At 54.7% G+C, this 15,679-nt stretch overlaps 1 protein-coding gene across 3 annotated transcripts in view; it reads right to left on the bottom strand.

Moving 5' to 3' along the window:
* SH3BP4 (SH3 domain binding protein 4) overlaps positions 1-15,679 on the bottom strand; it is a 93,932-nt gene that overhangs the window by 38,423 nt on the left and 39,830 nt on the right. Inside the window, exon 2 of one of the 3 annotated variants that reach the window (XM_049712395.1) lies at positions 5,895-6,045. The exons of 1 other annotated variant lie outside the window; for it this stretch is intronic. The gene's annotated coding sequence lies outside the window, so the exon portion shown is untranslated. Of the gene's footprint in view, positions 1-1,925; positions 5,287-5,894; positions 6,046-15,679 lie in introns of those variants that run through there. One more of the 3 variants, XM_049712396.1, reaches the window with a different exon arrangement.

Raw genomic sequence — 15,679 nt, 5'->3', positions numbered from 1 at the left:
CAGTGAAGAGGCACAACCCCGACAGAAATTTCCAGCTGCTTAGAAGCCGAGTGGGAAAGCAGCTGAGGGTGACAGATAAGCCTGCAGGGGGCACTCGGGCTCCCCAGGGACATGGAGACGGAGCGGGCAGGGGAGCACAGCTCCGGATACAACAGAGATGCGATGGGACCCGCTGTCCGGAGAAAGGCCGGCTGAGGGAGTGACAGGCCGGCGGGGAGGGCAGAGGCCTGCAGGCCAGACAGCCTGCTGATGGGCATTTAGGGGGTTAATATGTCTTCTGGCACAAGCCAAATCCCACCTTCTCTCATTCCTCGACTTACAAGAATACTGGGAAAACACCAGGGAGGAAAAGGCTGCTTTGGAAACATTTGTTGTGAGCGGATACAAGCTCATCCTCTCCCCCCAGGCCAACCGTCTCTACAGCCTAGGAGATAAGCAGTTCCTTTCATCCGGCACCACAAAGGGGAGACACGGCAGGTTTGCACGCTCAGCACCTTGCCTCCAGCCTGGATGTGGAAAGGCCCAGCTTTGTTCCCTGAGGCCCTGCTTGGCCTTCAGAGTCTTCCTCCTCCGACTCCTCCCCTGTAGGCGGGACTAAATTAAGGCTGACAGCATCCTCCAAAGAAGGAAGAAACACAGGGTTTTGGGGCCAGATCAGAGTGTGACCAGCAGCTCCAGCTGTGTGCTCTTGGACAAGTGACTTAACCTCTCTGAGCATCTATCTGTATCACCTGCAGCAGGAAGATAGGAAAATCTGGCTCACCAGGTGAGCGCACAGGAGGCGCTCAATAAGGACCATTCCTCGTCATCGTGCCTGGAGATGAACGCCGGCTGGCCCAGCACTGATGTCCCCAAAGAGGGATGTACCAGGGACTCAAACCAACTTACAAAGTCTCCTGCACACCACAAAGTCTCTGCATTTTCACTTGGAGGCGTTGGCATTTACTCAAAACCCAGGTCACCACCCGCTCACCTTCGATGACCTCCCCTTCATCCCTGGTGGAACCCCTCAGATGGGCGTAACTTAACTTCCTGGGGCCTCCACTTCCTTGTCTATAACTGGGGGAAAATTACACTCTTGACCTCTTCAGAGTGTGTGGATAAAATCTGCTGGTTCATGCCGAGTGCTTAGGGAAGAGCCGGCACACAGCTCTCCCCAAGGCAGGGTTTCCTGCTCTTGGTGCCAGAAACACTCTGGGTGGGACCGTGCTCTGCGGGGGACCGCCCTGCCCACTGCAGGATGCCTGGCAGCACCCCTGGCCTCCACCCGCCAGAAGCTGGGGGCATCCCCACCCCCAGACAACCCAAATGTCTCCAGGCACTGCCAAGTGTCCCCCAATATCGCCCCTCTGATAACCACTGTCCTCAGTGAGGGCTATTGTTATTAATGTTATTTATCCTCTTCCTTTACCTTTAAGTCTGAGCCCCGCTGGTGTGTTGACACCTCTTCTCTCTGGCTCCCTTCCTTCCATTTCCAATCTCCACCTCCCACGCTCCACCCCATGGTCACGCCCGGCACCCCTGCACCCCAAAGGGCTCCTCTTAACAGTTTCCCCACCCTGGATGCCAATGCCAACCACCTGGAGAGGCTTTAGAATAACACAGTCCCACCCTGGAGATTCAGCAGTATTTTTTAAAAAGCTCTTCCGGAATTCTAATGCACACACAGGGCAGAGAATCACTGTGCAGCCCGGACTCACTCACCAGCCACCAAAGAACCTACAACAGTCCTTTCACTTAGAACCCAGGCTCCACTGCCTCAACTTCAAATGGTGGTCCGAGGTGCCCCCCGACCTCTTGGAAAAAAGCCCACTTGTTCAACGCCCTGCTTCATTCCCACCCAACCCCCAGCTACAAGGGTCCCGAAGGCCAGCTAACAGGTCCCCTCCCCAAATTCGGCACACTCAGCTCGGCATGCTACTCACCTTACCTGGAAGGTTCCCTCTGGCTCCTCTAACCCTGGCCAAACCCATCTACCCTTCAACAAATCCTTCCCGGACGGCTCTGCTGTCACTGATCCCACACCTCCACCCATCACAAAACCACCCAAGGGCAGTTTCTGGGTCTTACACACAAGGTCCTGGGTCAACACACCCAGGGAACTAAAGTCCTGGAGGCAAGTTCTGCAGACATACACGAGGCACAGACACAGGGACGCTCCAGAGGGATGACTCATCCCCCACAGGGCACAAGCCCGCAATGCGGGTGATGTAAGCTCTGCGAATCCATGGGTCACTGTGCCCTAAAAAACATTTGACCTTGAAGGGATCAACATGTGTTTTTATTTTTAAAAATTAATTAATTAATTTATTTTTGGCTGTGTTGGGTCTTCGTTTCTGCGCGAGGGCTTTCTCTAGTTGCGGCAAGCGGGGGCCACTCCTCATGGCGGTGCGCGGGCCTCTCACTGCGGTGGCCTCTCCTGCTGCGGAGCATAGGCTCCAGACGCGCAGGCTCAGTAGTTGTGGCTCACGGGCCTAGTTGCTCCGCGGCATGTGGGACATTCCCAGATCAGGGCTCGAACCCGTGTCCCCTGCACTGGCAGGCAGATTCTCAACCACTGCACCACCAGGGAAGCCCTCCACATGTGTTTTCACAGGTAAGTGACGGCTGGAGGCCAGACAGAGGGCCCAGTACGGAGCAGCCTGATGTGGCCTCAGGAATCCCAGGACCTCTTCGTGGCCTTCAACCCCAATTTGTGGTGTCAGTGTTGCTGCCTCCAGAACAGATCCAACCGCACTTCGCTGGGTGTTGAGTCTGAATTGAAGCAGCTCACAGGAATACCAAGCACCTGGGAGAACTCCCCGCATCAGAAGGGCCCCGGGAGCATCGAGGCTTTATTTTTAGAAGCAGGACACATTCTTCAAAGAAAATCTTTGCAGAAACCTTGAGCCAGAACTAGGTAAATACGAAGCAGCTCTGTCAGAAGGGTGGAAAGGGGAGGCGTGAGAACAGGTCTGGGGAGGAGATGGGTCCACCCGCTAGCCCACCTGCTGCCTGCCCAGCCCCATCACTTCCTACCCCAGATGGAGGAATCATTCACTGACCATCCACCTGCACGAAGGGCAGCATGAGCACTTTACATGCACCAGACATAGCCATTCCACCCCAGGCACACGCACTCAAGGGAAAAGGAAGTGGATGTCCACAGAAGGGCTCGCGTACAGATGTTTGGACTGGATTCATTTTTCATAATGGCCCCAAACTGGAAACAACAGTGACGTCCAGCAATAGGATAAAATAAACCAACGGCGGCACATTCATACGGCACCACTGATAGGAAATACACGTCCACGCCACACCGAGGTGGCCCACGGCCATGAAGCTGAACACGGAAGCCAAACCCAGGAGCACGCGTCTTATAGGATGTATGAGAACAGGCAGGTGGACCCTCAGACGTCAGCAAGAGTGGATGGCAGGAGGAGGCGGGGCCAGATGGGGGGGGCACGGGGAGCCACTGGGTGATGGGAACACAGCTTGAAGGAGTGTGGGTGACGCAGGCGTCAAACCTCAAGGATGCATGACGTACGAAAGTGCAACGATGACATGACACGCCTTTCAGAGTATAAAGAAGTATAAAGAAGCAACCGAAGCAGAAATGTGGGGTTTCTGCCTGCAGTTCGGGAGCTAATCACAGAGCTGGGCTGAGAACCAGGCCTCCGGGGAGCCTCCACTGACTGGAGGGTTTCACTGCGCCGGACGGAATTGTCTGGCATCACCTGTGGCCGATGCCCCAAGCCTGGCCCCCACGTGCCTACACGCACCAGGGTCTTCGATGACCTGTTTCCCATCCACACAGACAAAGGTCTACCTGACCGCCCCTCTCCCTCTCCCTCCCCCTCCCCACGTGGCCGCTCTGAGTCCCCAGGGGCCCCCCCGGGATGTGCTGTGCTGGCTAACACCTCGCCAAGGTGCCCTGGGGTCAGCGAGGCCTCGGACGGGCTGGTTCCCAAGCTGCTGTAACAAGTCACCCCAAATGTGGTGGCTTAAAACAGAGAAACCGTTCTCTCCCACCTCTGGATGCTGGAGGTCTGCAGTCAAGGTCTCTGCAGGGCCCTGCGCCCAAAGGCTCGGGAAGAATGGGATCCAGGCCTCTCTCCTGGCTCGTGGCGTCACAGGCAAGCCTTGTCTTTCCTTGGCTTGCAGGTGCCCCCAAATCTGCCTCCATCTCACGTGGCCTTCTGCCCTGTGTCTCCACGTGGCTGTCTTCTGAGGACACCAGTCATGGGATTAGGGTCCACTCACTTTGACTAAGCCAGTTACATCTGCAAAGGCCCTATTTCCACAAAAGGTCACATTCCGAGGTGCCAGTAGACGTGACCTTCCGGGGACACGATAGCACTTGGACATAGAGTAACAAGGGAAGGCAGGTCGGGGGAAGGCCAGGCAAGAGGCAGGCGGCGGGCTGGTTCCTGCCCAGAGCAGCCCCGCGGGGACTTCGGCCCAGCCGGCCGGGCAGGTGAGACCTGAGCCCTTGTGAGAGTGGCCTGGGACTTTGTGGGACGCTGGCTGGGAGTTAAGGGAACGTCCCTCTTGTCTAGTGAAGTGGTCACATGCCCAGTTAGACGCAGAGGTGTCAACCCCTTTGGGGCCTTCTTTACCTAAGACATGCACATAAGGGAATCCAGGAACAATACGGGTGAAAACTTGGCAGGTAATTCGGGTTTCACCCTCAGCTCCAGTTAAAAGAACTTCAAGGAGCACGTTCTTAACTGTTACGCTTCTCACCGGGGCAAACAGAGCCTACTCCGATGACAGACTGTCTGGCGAAGATGCTGGGTCAGTCGCTGAGTCAGTCACTAAACTTTGCCGTACCGCGGGGGCCCGCGGGACCCGTGGGCAGGTATAGGGACGTTCCCGTCCCGTGTGCCCATGCTAGGGCAAACGGGGAGCCTGCCAGAGTCTGAGGGACGTCCCAAGTCCTTAAAGCAGTAGGCTGCCCTCTGCCAACACCACATCTGTGGTCACCAGCCCCGGCACCCCGGGCTCCCCTACAACAGGACCTAATCGCGTGACTCTAACTGCTCATTTAATTGTGTGTCTCTCCAACCAGGCCGTGAGCTCAAGATCAGCAAGGACCTCCAGCATCCCTGGCACACAGCAACAATCTCTCAATGAGTAGCACTTACACCAACCAAGGGCTTACAGGTTGCTCCAATCTCACAGTATATGAACGGGGCGGCTTCTCCAAAGCAAGATTTCTTATGTTCATAGCCTTCTTCACGTCTGTCCTGAAAACCTGAAGGTTATCAGAAGTGGAGTCCTTTTTTTTTTTGCGGTACGCGGGCCTCTCCCGTTGCAGAGCACAGGCTCCGGAAGCGCAGGCTCAGTGGCCATGGCTCATGGGCCCAGCCGCTCCGCGGCATGTGGGATCTTCCCGGACCAGGGCACGAACCCGTGTCCCCTGCATCGGCAGGCGGACTCTCAACCACTGCGCCACCAGGGAAGCCCAGTGGAGTCCTCTTTAAGTCACTAACTACAGGGATGCCAAGCACTTGTCATGCACCTTGTTAGCTGCTACAAGAACACAAAGAAAAGCAAGACCACCCTGCTCTTAGCAGGCTCGCGGAAATGATGAAGACACAGACGCGAACTACAACAGAAACCATAATACAGGTAAAACAGCCAACCCCATCCACTGCTGTCAGCTGAATGGTGTCCCCCCAAAAAAGATATGCTCGAATCCTAAATCACAGACAGGCCCTAGATCAATCACTGGTGTCCCTATAAGACACTGGGATACAGAGACACAGACACACAGAGAGAAGATGGCCACGTGACGATGGAGACAGAGACGGAAGTGATGCAGCTCAAGCCAGAGGGCGTCAAGATGATGCGTAAGCGACCAGAGCTGGAAGGAGGCCAGGAGGAGTCCTCCTTGAGCCCTCAGGGGGAACCTGCAGACATCTTGACTTCAGACTTGCAGCCTCCAGATTGGAGAGGATCCATTTCTGTTGTTCAAAGCCATGCAGTTTATGGTCATTTGTTATGCAGCCCTGGGAAACTACAGGTAGACCTCCGAGATAACACAGGTTCGGTTCCAGACCACTGCAATAAAGCACATATCAAGATAAAGCGAGTCACATGAATTTTTTGGTTTCCTGGTGCACAGAAAAGTTACTCTACACCCTGTACTGTAGTCTACTGACTGTGTAACAGCATTGCCTAAAAAATGTACAGGGGCTTCCCTGGTGGCGCAGTGGTTAGGAATCCACCTGCCAATGCAGGGGACATGGGTTCAAGCCCTGGTTCGGGAAGACCCACATGCCGCGGAGCAACTAAGCCCGTGCGCCACAACTACTGAGCCTGCGCTCTAGAGCCCATGCGGCACAACTACTGAAGCCCGTGTGCCTAGAGCCCATGTTCCGCTCCAAGAAAAGCCAATGCAATGAGAAGCCTGCACACCGCAACGAAGAGCAGCCCCTGCTCGCCACGAGAGAAAGCCCGTGTGCAGCCACGAAGACCCAACGCAGCCAAAAATAAAATAAATAAGTACATGTATTAAAAAATAAAAATAAATTTAAAAATGTGCAGGCCTTTATTAAAAAAATACTTTATTGCTAAAAAATGTTAACCATCATCTGAGCCTTCAGTGAATCGTCTTTTTGCCACAGTCACATCGAAGATCACTGATCATGGCTCCCCAGCACAAATATAATAGTTATTATGTGAAATAGTTAAATAAATACTTATTTTAAAAAGTAACAAAAAGTTTGAAATAGTTGAAGAATTACTGACACGTGACTCAGAGACACAAAGTGAGGAACTTTCGCTGGAAAATGGACGCCAACAGACTTGCTCGATGCGCGGTCGTCACAAACCTTCAATTTGTTAAAAAAAAAAAAGTATCTGCGAAGTGCAATAAAATGAGGTGTGCCTGTCGCCCCGCCCTACCCCCACAGCGTTTGTTGGTCGTGTGTCAGGTACTATTCTAAGTGCTTCTTAGAACCAGGCACTGATTTACATGTCACAGCCACCCCATGACACAGACGGTTGATCATTCCCTCCAACCACAGTCGAGAAAACCGAGGTGCAGAGAAGCTAGGTCACTGGCCCAACGTCTCCCAGCTGGGTGGCCGCAGGGCCTGCTGCGTGAGCCCGAGGCTGGTGTGAGCCCAGCACAACGATGGCAGGGTTGAAGCAGCTCCTTTCTAGACCATTCTGAGACCACCAGCTGCTCCTCCCCTGTCCGCTGGGCCAACAGCAGCCCGGCTCCTGGAGCTGGGCTGCTGGGCAGAGCTAGCAGGATAGTCTAAGTGTCTGCTCTGTGGTTTTGTTCTGTTTTTGTAATCAATGCATAAATTAACAAACCTGGCGTGAAATCACTCCCTGTTTCTCTGCAGAGCCTCTGCTACAAGTCTGTACCAGGCAGAGATGAAATGGAATCCAACCGACCTGACAGGTTCCCTGCGGGGAGGGTGAGTTCACCAGAGGCCCTGGAATCCAGGTCCCTGGCCTTTTGATAATCAGCTAATTTCCTTCCAGTTCTGAGGATGACACAGGAGAGGCGCTTGGCCAGGGAGAAAGTGTGACCTGGTTCCAGAGGGCAGTCGGAGAAGCTTTCCTTTCGCCTCCAACTAAAAAGTGCCCGGGGATGATTATTTTATACAGAGGGTAAGAAAAGGGATCAGGGGAAGAAAGAAATGACCCACAGTAGAAAGGGGCTTCTCCTCAGCCGTCCCGTCCTCTGCTTTGTTTTGTCACCGTTCATACCCAGCCGTCTAGCGGCATCTTCTCCCTGCTGCCACCCCCTCCCCCATCCTTCCTCCTCCTCCTGGTCCGCAGGAAGGCTGTGCCCTCTGTCACCCAGAGCCTCGGCTGGGACCAGAGCCCCGGGCGGCACCGGCAGCTGGCTCGAGCCCAGGGCTCATTTCTGCATGGCCCCTGAGCTGCTGCTCTCCTCCCCTCACCTCCCCCGAGGCGGCTCCTGCCCCAAGCCTTGGACACACTGTTCCCATTGGGGTTGGTGACGAGGCCACCAGAGCCCCAGGTCCTGAGGGCATTTTCCTACGTCCGTCTCACCGGGCCGCTTTCTAACCACTGACCTCTCCATGGCCTCCCAGGGTGACGGCCCTCTCCTTCCTCTCTGAGTTGGCCTTTGAGGCTTGTCTTGCAGGTGTCTCCCCAGCACCTGCATGGCTGGTCCTTCTCCCTTCCTTCCGAGATTTCCCCTCCTCTGTCTGCCTTCAAGTGTCCAACGTCCCGCGTCCATCCTTGTCCTTCTGCTCTTGTCGCCTGCAGCATTCTCCTTAGGGGGCCGAGTCACCCCAGGGAACAGGGCGGGGATGGGACCACCTAGTCTCTGCTGATGCCCAAAGCCTGGTCTGCCTGGCAGCCCTGTCTCTGCAGCACCTCCCACATGCCCTCAGGATGGCGACCTCAGGGCCAGCATGCCTGTCTCATCTTCCCCCACCCGAGCCTGCCCCATTTCCCGCATCCCCATTCCAACAAAAGCACCGCCCACCTCCCCCGAACCAGTCCGTTCTCTAGTTGAAACAGGAATTTTTTTTCTGGAAAGCATCGTTTCTCAACCTTGGCACTACTGACATTTGGGGCCGGATCATGTTTTGCTGTGGGACCCGTCCTGCGCACTGCACGTGGCCAGCAGCACACCTGCCTCCACCTCCTAGATGCCAGGAGCTGCCCCCAACCTCAGCTGTGACGGGCAAAAATGTCTCCAGACGCTGCCAATGTCCCCTGGGGACACCACTGCTGCAAAGGGCCAGACAGGGAAGATCGTGGGCTTCGTGGGCCACTTGGCCTCAACTCCAGCCACTCAGCTCTGCCCCTGAAAGGCAAAGACGGCCAAGACGGTGAGTGCGCATGGCTGGGTCCCGATCAAACCTTACTTACAAAAGCAGGGTGCATGCAGGATTTGGTCCTGAGGCCACACGCCACTGGCCCCTACTCCGGGCGTCACCTGCTCTCTGGCCGGCTCCCATCCCCTCCGTGCCTTCTTTGGGGCACTACCCATGCCTCACCTGGACACCCACGTCCTTCAAGTTGCCTGCCACCTGGACCCCCTACTCAATTACTCAGGTACGAGCCCACCCCGACCCTACAAAAACAGAAATCGTTTGAATCCTAACTAGGAAGATAACACCCTTTATCGTGGGCCAGGCCCCGTGCTATAGGCTTTATCAACTAATTTAAATCTCCAAAGCGGATCTGGTGAGTAGAGATAACGAAGCAGATGTGGAGAACCAACTTGTCCTAGGACACACAGATACCGCGCAACTGGTCCTAGGACACACAGATACCGCGTGGACCCCACACCTTCATCCTACCTGGATCCCACGTGGACAATTCGCTGCCGTCACTGCCCGATACTGCCCCCCCACGGTGCCCTCCTCCCCCATCTCCTGTCTTGGCCCCTCTGGGTCCACAGGCAGGGCCACGGGACCGAGGGGTGGCGCTGGAGGCCCGCGGCAGCACAGACCAACACTTGCATCCTCGCAAGGGCTCATGCCCTCCTGGGGACACAGGCCCAGCAGATATCCAGGCCGGCAGCCGCGGGTAGCATCTCAGAGTGAGACCCATGGTTCTCAGCATCCGGTAGTCCTGGCTGCCTCTGTCCAGCTGGTTTCCTTTCTGGGAGGTTTGTATTACACTTAAAAATCATTAAAAACGAAAAAGAATATACTTTGTTTCCCATAAAAATGCTAAGCCAGAGGTTTCTGGTTGATCTATTCTTTATCAAAACCTAGGAATGTCAGGTACAGTACTCCCAAAGCAGCAAGTCGCCCTTCTGAGGTTTTCTGAACGTGCCCAGGCCCAAAGGAAAAGAAACAAGAAAAGAAACGAAGCAGCAGCTCCCTATGGGAACAAAGCAGGAAGAGATGGGGGGGGGCGAGCCTGAGCCCCCCTCCCACATGCCGTCCTTTCTCTGTTTCGCGCCCCCCGCAGTCACAGAGAGCAGGCTCCCAGCACAGCTTCCCAGTACAGAGAGGGCAGCTTTCTCGGGTGCCCCCGCTCGGCCAGCCCAGGACAGGATTAGGGTCAGAGCCAGAGGGCTGGAGCCGGACAGCGGCAGGGGCTCTACCCGCTCCCCACCCACCCGGAGGTCAAAACCCCTCCCTCGCAGGATACAGGCTCCTGGGCCCACCTTGAGGTTCTCACTGGGTAGGGACAGACAGGCTGAGCTGTCACTCAGATTAGCACCATTTGAGTTGAGTTTAGTAAAGGGACAATGACAGCACGGTGGGAGGTTGCAGGAATGCCCTAGGGTAGTGGCAGCAGGGGGGTGGTGGAGGGGGAGGAAGGTACTGGAATCTGGGGAGACAGGGAAGGGTTGCTCCAACCTCCCCATCCCCCGCCCGCCTTTCTACTGGAGGCAAGGGAGCCCACCTGATGCACTGATTTCAGATGAACCCCCCGGGCCAACACCCCCATTCCCCCGCAGGTGTGGAAAGAGCACGAGGGGCAGCCCCAAGGCAGTCACCGCATGCGAGGCCCAGGAGGCTGCTTTCTCGCAACAAGTCTCCCTGCGGTCCTGATGCAGGCGACCGAGGGGCCACATCTGGAGAGACGCGTGGCCTGATGCCCCTCACTCAGTAAAGCAGCCCTTCCCGGCACTGCCGTGTTAGCTCACAGATGGGTGAATCCACAGGACCTGCCACCGCATGACAGTGACCCAAGCCAGTCCATGCCAAGGGCGACTTCAAGTCCAGGGCAAGCCCTGGCTCTTGGAGACCCATAAGATGCCAGGGACAGGCGTGCAGGTGGAGGGACAGGGCTGGTGGGGGCAGGGAGCCGGAGTCTAAAACTAGGGTCTCGACAAGAACTTGGAAATGAGAGAAGATGGCTCTTAAAATTAAGTCAGAACATCACAGGGCGATGGATCCTAGCAGCGCTACTCACAACAGCCCAAAGGCAGAAACAACGCGAGCATCCGGTGACAGATGAACAGACCCACACAGCGGGGTCCCTCCATACGGTGAATATCACTCAGTGTGAAAAGGAAGGACATTCTGACATATGCCGCAATGTGGGTGAACCTTGAACACACTACGATAAATGGAAGAAGACAGTCACAAAAAGTCACGTATTGTACGGTCCCGCTTATAAGAAATACCCGGAAGAGGTAAATCAAGAGAGACAGAAAGCAGGTCAGTGGCTGCCAGCAGCGATGGGAGGGATGCCCCGTGGCTGTTCCCAGGTCTCCTGTTGGGTTGGTAAAAGGCTTTGGAACTAGAGGTGGTGGTGGTGCAACTTCGTGAATACACTAAGTACCACCACATCGGGACACCTGAAAACGTGCCCACCAGAAACCCAATTCGGGCTAAAGTGTGTGTGCACGGAAAATAGTCTGCAAAGATACCTTTACTTAAAACATTGTATACGTTGAGATATAGCTTTGTTATAAGCGGGGTAAACTACCAAGGGACGGAGAAAAAAACCCCTACATGTGGTCAGGAGGGAGGCTGGTCCAGCAAAGGGAAGAAGCCATAACAGGAGGAATCAAGGCGAACTGCACCCCAGTTACGGCCAGGAGGCAGCCGCTGGTCAAGGGTGCTGACCCAGAGCCCCCAGGCAGTGTGGTCCCACTAGTGCAAGGCATCCCCAGTAGGGACAGGTGCGGGGAATCGGGGGTGGGGTGGGGGGGCGGCGGGGTGGGTTGAGGACTCTGAACACGCAACTTAAACGCGCTCAGCAAAGATGGGAACAGACTGGGGCAGTCAAAGCAAGCTGCGGGAGGACGGGATGGGGGCCTGGAGGCACCTGGATGCAGAGACTCAGGCCTCCCAGCCTGCGGGCCCTCGTCCTCACCCCTGTGGGTTCACCTTCATGACACCAGATCCACTGCTCCACCACGATGTGGGAGCGAACTGTGAAGGCACCGCCCTCCCCTAACTGCAGCCCCCATCCCCATTCTGCAGAAGAGCAAACTAAGGCACCACTGAGGGCCGGTGGGCAGAGCCACACAGCTTTACTGACTGAGATTTGCATGCGGACGGGCTTGTTTCAGAGTCCAGGCCACACCCTGTGGCCAGGACCCCATCAACCGGAGCTTAGTGAGATTCACTCTGAGGCCCACTCTTGAGTGGTACCCTGAAGAATGTCTACCAAAACTTAGCATCCCAAGGAGAGCAAACTACTTCCTAGCGACATATGCAAACCTGCCTCGTGACAAATATTTATGCCCAAGCAGATGGAGGCCTGGTTCTTAAGTTACATTAGGTCCACTGGGAATCTAGAGATCCCTAGGGTGTCCTCTGATGGAGCCCGATGGTCTGGGCCTTGGCCCATTGAACACAGTCTTCATCAGTAACAGGTGTGTCCCCGTGGGGTTTATGGACCTCTAGCTGTCAGTCCATTTAGAGGGTCCTCAAGACCCCAAAATGATAGGTACAACTTTACAGGTATAGCTGAGTTTCTAAAGGGAAAGCCCATAGCCCTTATCAGAGTCCTCAAATGATTTTTGCCCTCGAAACCCCTGACTTGGAGGAAGGCCTAAGACCGGCTTGGAGATAAGGTGACCGGGAGATAAGCCCGTGTTGGGTCTGACTGAGGGCCTGAAGGTCTGCCCTTGACCAAGAGTGTTCAGCCCAAGCCCAGATGAAACTCTTCTTTCCTTTATCTGGTTATTATTTCTGTTGCTTTTTGTTCAGTCCCAATGATATTTGCTCCTTTACAGAATGGGGAGGACCTGGCTTATGAAAATCACCTTTGGACTGTAGCTGACCTGGGTTTGCTCTGATTCATACCTGAAAATCGGAGATGCTGTGCGGGTGGTCAACAGGGGCAGCTGAGCCCGCGTGCGCTGCAACTACTGAGCCCTCGAGCCGCCTCCTCACTCTCCTGGGAGTTTCACTGCCTGGTCCAGGCACACCCCCAGCCTGGACACCCCATGGCCCCGTCCCCTCCGATGGGTCAGCAGCAGATACCACGTATAGGTGAACCAATCCACTGTCTGCCTGCCGACCCAGCAACTGAGGACCAGCTCAAAAGGGTCAACGGGGCCCAACCCACTTCTAAGAGCAGGGAGCTGAGAAAGTCAGAAGTGGCCCAGGGGCACGTCCTGCATGGGACGTGCTGGCTGGTGGGCATTCCTGGGCCAGGTGCGCACTGGCTGAGCAGCAGAGGCCGGGTGACAGGGGAACATGCAATTCGATTCCTGAAGAGCAGTTTCACTTCTCAGATCCCGGTTCCCAGGTCTTCTGTGATCTGGGGGCTTGATCTCTGGATCTTTCCAACAATCCTCCCACTTTTTCTCTTGAGCAAGTTTTGAGTGCATATTCGATTCCTTTTTATCTCTGAGAACCTTCTGAGACTGGCTCCATCTTTACAGATGAGGAAACCGAGGACAAGGAAATTAATTTATGCAGAATGCTTATGTGCTCCTAACTGAAATTTGTCTCTGCTTGGAAAAGACCAATGCGATAAGCTCTCTGCATAGACATTTTTCTGACCCAAGAATGAAATACAGTCACTCAGTCCTTCCTAAATTGCAGCCAGCCCAGTCAACTTTAAATAATGAACAAAAGGGGAAAACTCCAGCCAGAGATAGGGAAACTGGGGTTTTCTGATTAGATTGGGAAGTTCTTTGTAGTCTAAGCAGGTTTCATCGACAGACTGGAAGGCTCTGGGAATAAACAACAGTGGAATCTTTCTTTGACTCACCTCTTTTATCTCCAGAGCCTCAAGTATGTTAAAAATGTCTCAGCAGTCCTAATGACACGCCTGCTTTTAAGAAGGGTGAAGAGGCAGGCTGGTGATGAGATTAAAACACAAGACCTGTAAGGATGCAGACGCCGTTTCTGGGGGAGCGCGTGGGCACCCGCATTCTCCAGGCTTCACTCCGTGGCACCTGACCTCACAGTCAACTGCAGCCTTTATTTAATGAGGCAGCACTTACGTGAGGCTTATTCATACAGAGGTTTTGAAAGAGGCTGAGCGCTGCCTTACATTCAGGCAATGCGTGGCCGGGTCCCCATCCCCCCAGTGGATCACCTGCCGACCACTGTGATGTCAGACCTCACCTCCAGAGGGGCCCTGCAGGCCTGGGAGGCCAGCCTTGGTTGCTCTGTCCTGAGGACACCTGAAAGCCAGGATCTCCCTTACATACAGACCGGCCCCCGATTCAAACCTCAAAAGTAAACCAGTTAGTGGTGGCCAGGGCATGGGGACAGGGGGCAATGGTAGTAGTTACTTAATGGGGAGGGCGGTCTTCTTCTGGGGTGATGAAAATGCTTTGAGACCAGAGACAGGTGGTGGTCACACAACACTGTGAATGCGCTACATGCCAACCAATCTGTACCCTTTTAAATGGTCAACTGAATGCTTTGTGAATTTCAGATCAAAAAACAAGACAAACTCACACAATCAGAAACTGCGGAGATCCCGGGTCTGAAAAGTAACCCCTGCAGAGCAAGAGTTTGTCAGTGACTGTACATGTGGTCCAGACGGTGCCGGGCCAGAGTCCCCTGACAGGAAGCGTGGACAAGTCCAGGCAGCTGGACAGCACCAGCCTTTGAGATCAGCCAGCTTACTTCCTAACTGTATCCTGTCCGAAGGAAATGTACCGTTCTAAGAGAAAAACTTTAATTCCATCTGTTTATTTTGACTCTAAAAATTACCTACGTGGCTCACGTTTCTGACTCACAGTTGACAGCTACCGGCCGGAATGCGAATCGGGGATACTGGCCCACGTAGCTCATGTGTCCTCCCAACAAGGAAGGATGACTTGGGGCACACACACAGGCTTATTAATAACTCTCTGAACTTGAACTTGAATGAGGCACTCTCTGAGCCTCACTTCTTGTCTGTAAAATGGGCGGGACATATGGAGTGTTCCTGGGCTGGAGGAGATACGACAGAGGAGGGTGAGCAGAGGCTGGAGCTCCCGCTTCCACGGCCACTGGCAGGATCACGGGAACCAGCCTTGACCTCCGTCTCCCCACAGAGCTCCTCCTTGGCTGGCACACCCCCCCAAGGAGCTGTCGGGCCAAGTTGTTACTTGCCGGTTACACTGGTCCTTCACAGCGGTCTTAAAGTGAAGGGAACTGGAGCCAGGCATCTTTCCTGCTCCCTCACCTGGTCCATCACCTTGAATAGCAGCTTCCACTGGCCCTTCAATAAACTACTCCTGACAGTGATAACAGAGGGGGAATTATATTCAAATCACAAAATTAGGCACCAGCAAAACCCTGGGAAGCTCTGCCTCACAATGAACTTGAGATAAATCAGATCTTGAATGTTAAGAAGCAAAGAGGAAACACTGCATTTATGTTTCTGGAGGAAAAAAAGCCACACAAATCGGCCAGATGTCAAGATCCCATTTTGGTCACAGCCAGTGGGTGGTCTCTTTAAATGCTGGGAGACACATGCCCACTCCCCTAAATTCCGCACAGGGCCCATCTGTCATCTCCAAGGCAAGCAGAGGTGATCCGCCAGACTCCCAGGAACCCCTAAGGACAAGAGGAGAACAGCGGGCACTGCTCCAGCTCATCTTGAGATGGAAGGCTGTCCACCTCAACCTCCTGTTTCCTCTTCCCAGAGGTCCTGCTGCCCCGGGTATCCTGGCTCAGTGCCGGAAAAAGCAAACCACATAAATGACACCCAGGGGAGTGCCAGAGCCAGAGAGGGGTCCCAGGTGGGGCCCCACTGACCTCCTTTTCTGCTTTGCTCAGGAGGGGGTCTGCAGCAGACCCCCAATGCAAACGCAGAGGTGGGATCCTGT

This window comes from Orcinus orca, chromosome 7, assembly GCF_937001465.1.
Source record: "Orcinus orca chromosome 7, mOrcOrc1.1, whole genome shotgun sequence".
NCBI lineage: Eukaryota > Metazoa > Chordata > Mammalia > Artiodactyla > Delphinidae > Orcinus > Orcinus orca.
This window is presented reverse-complemented; position numbering and strand designations above follow the sequence as displayed.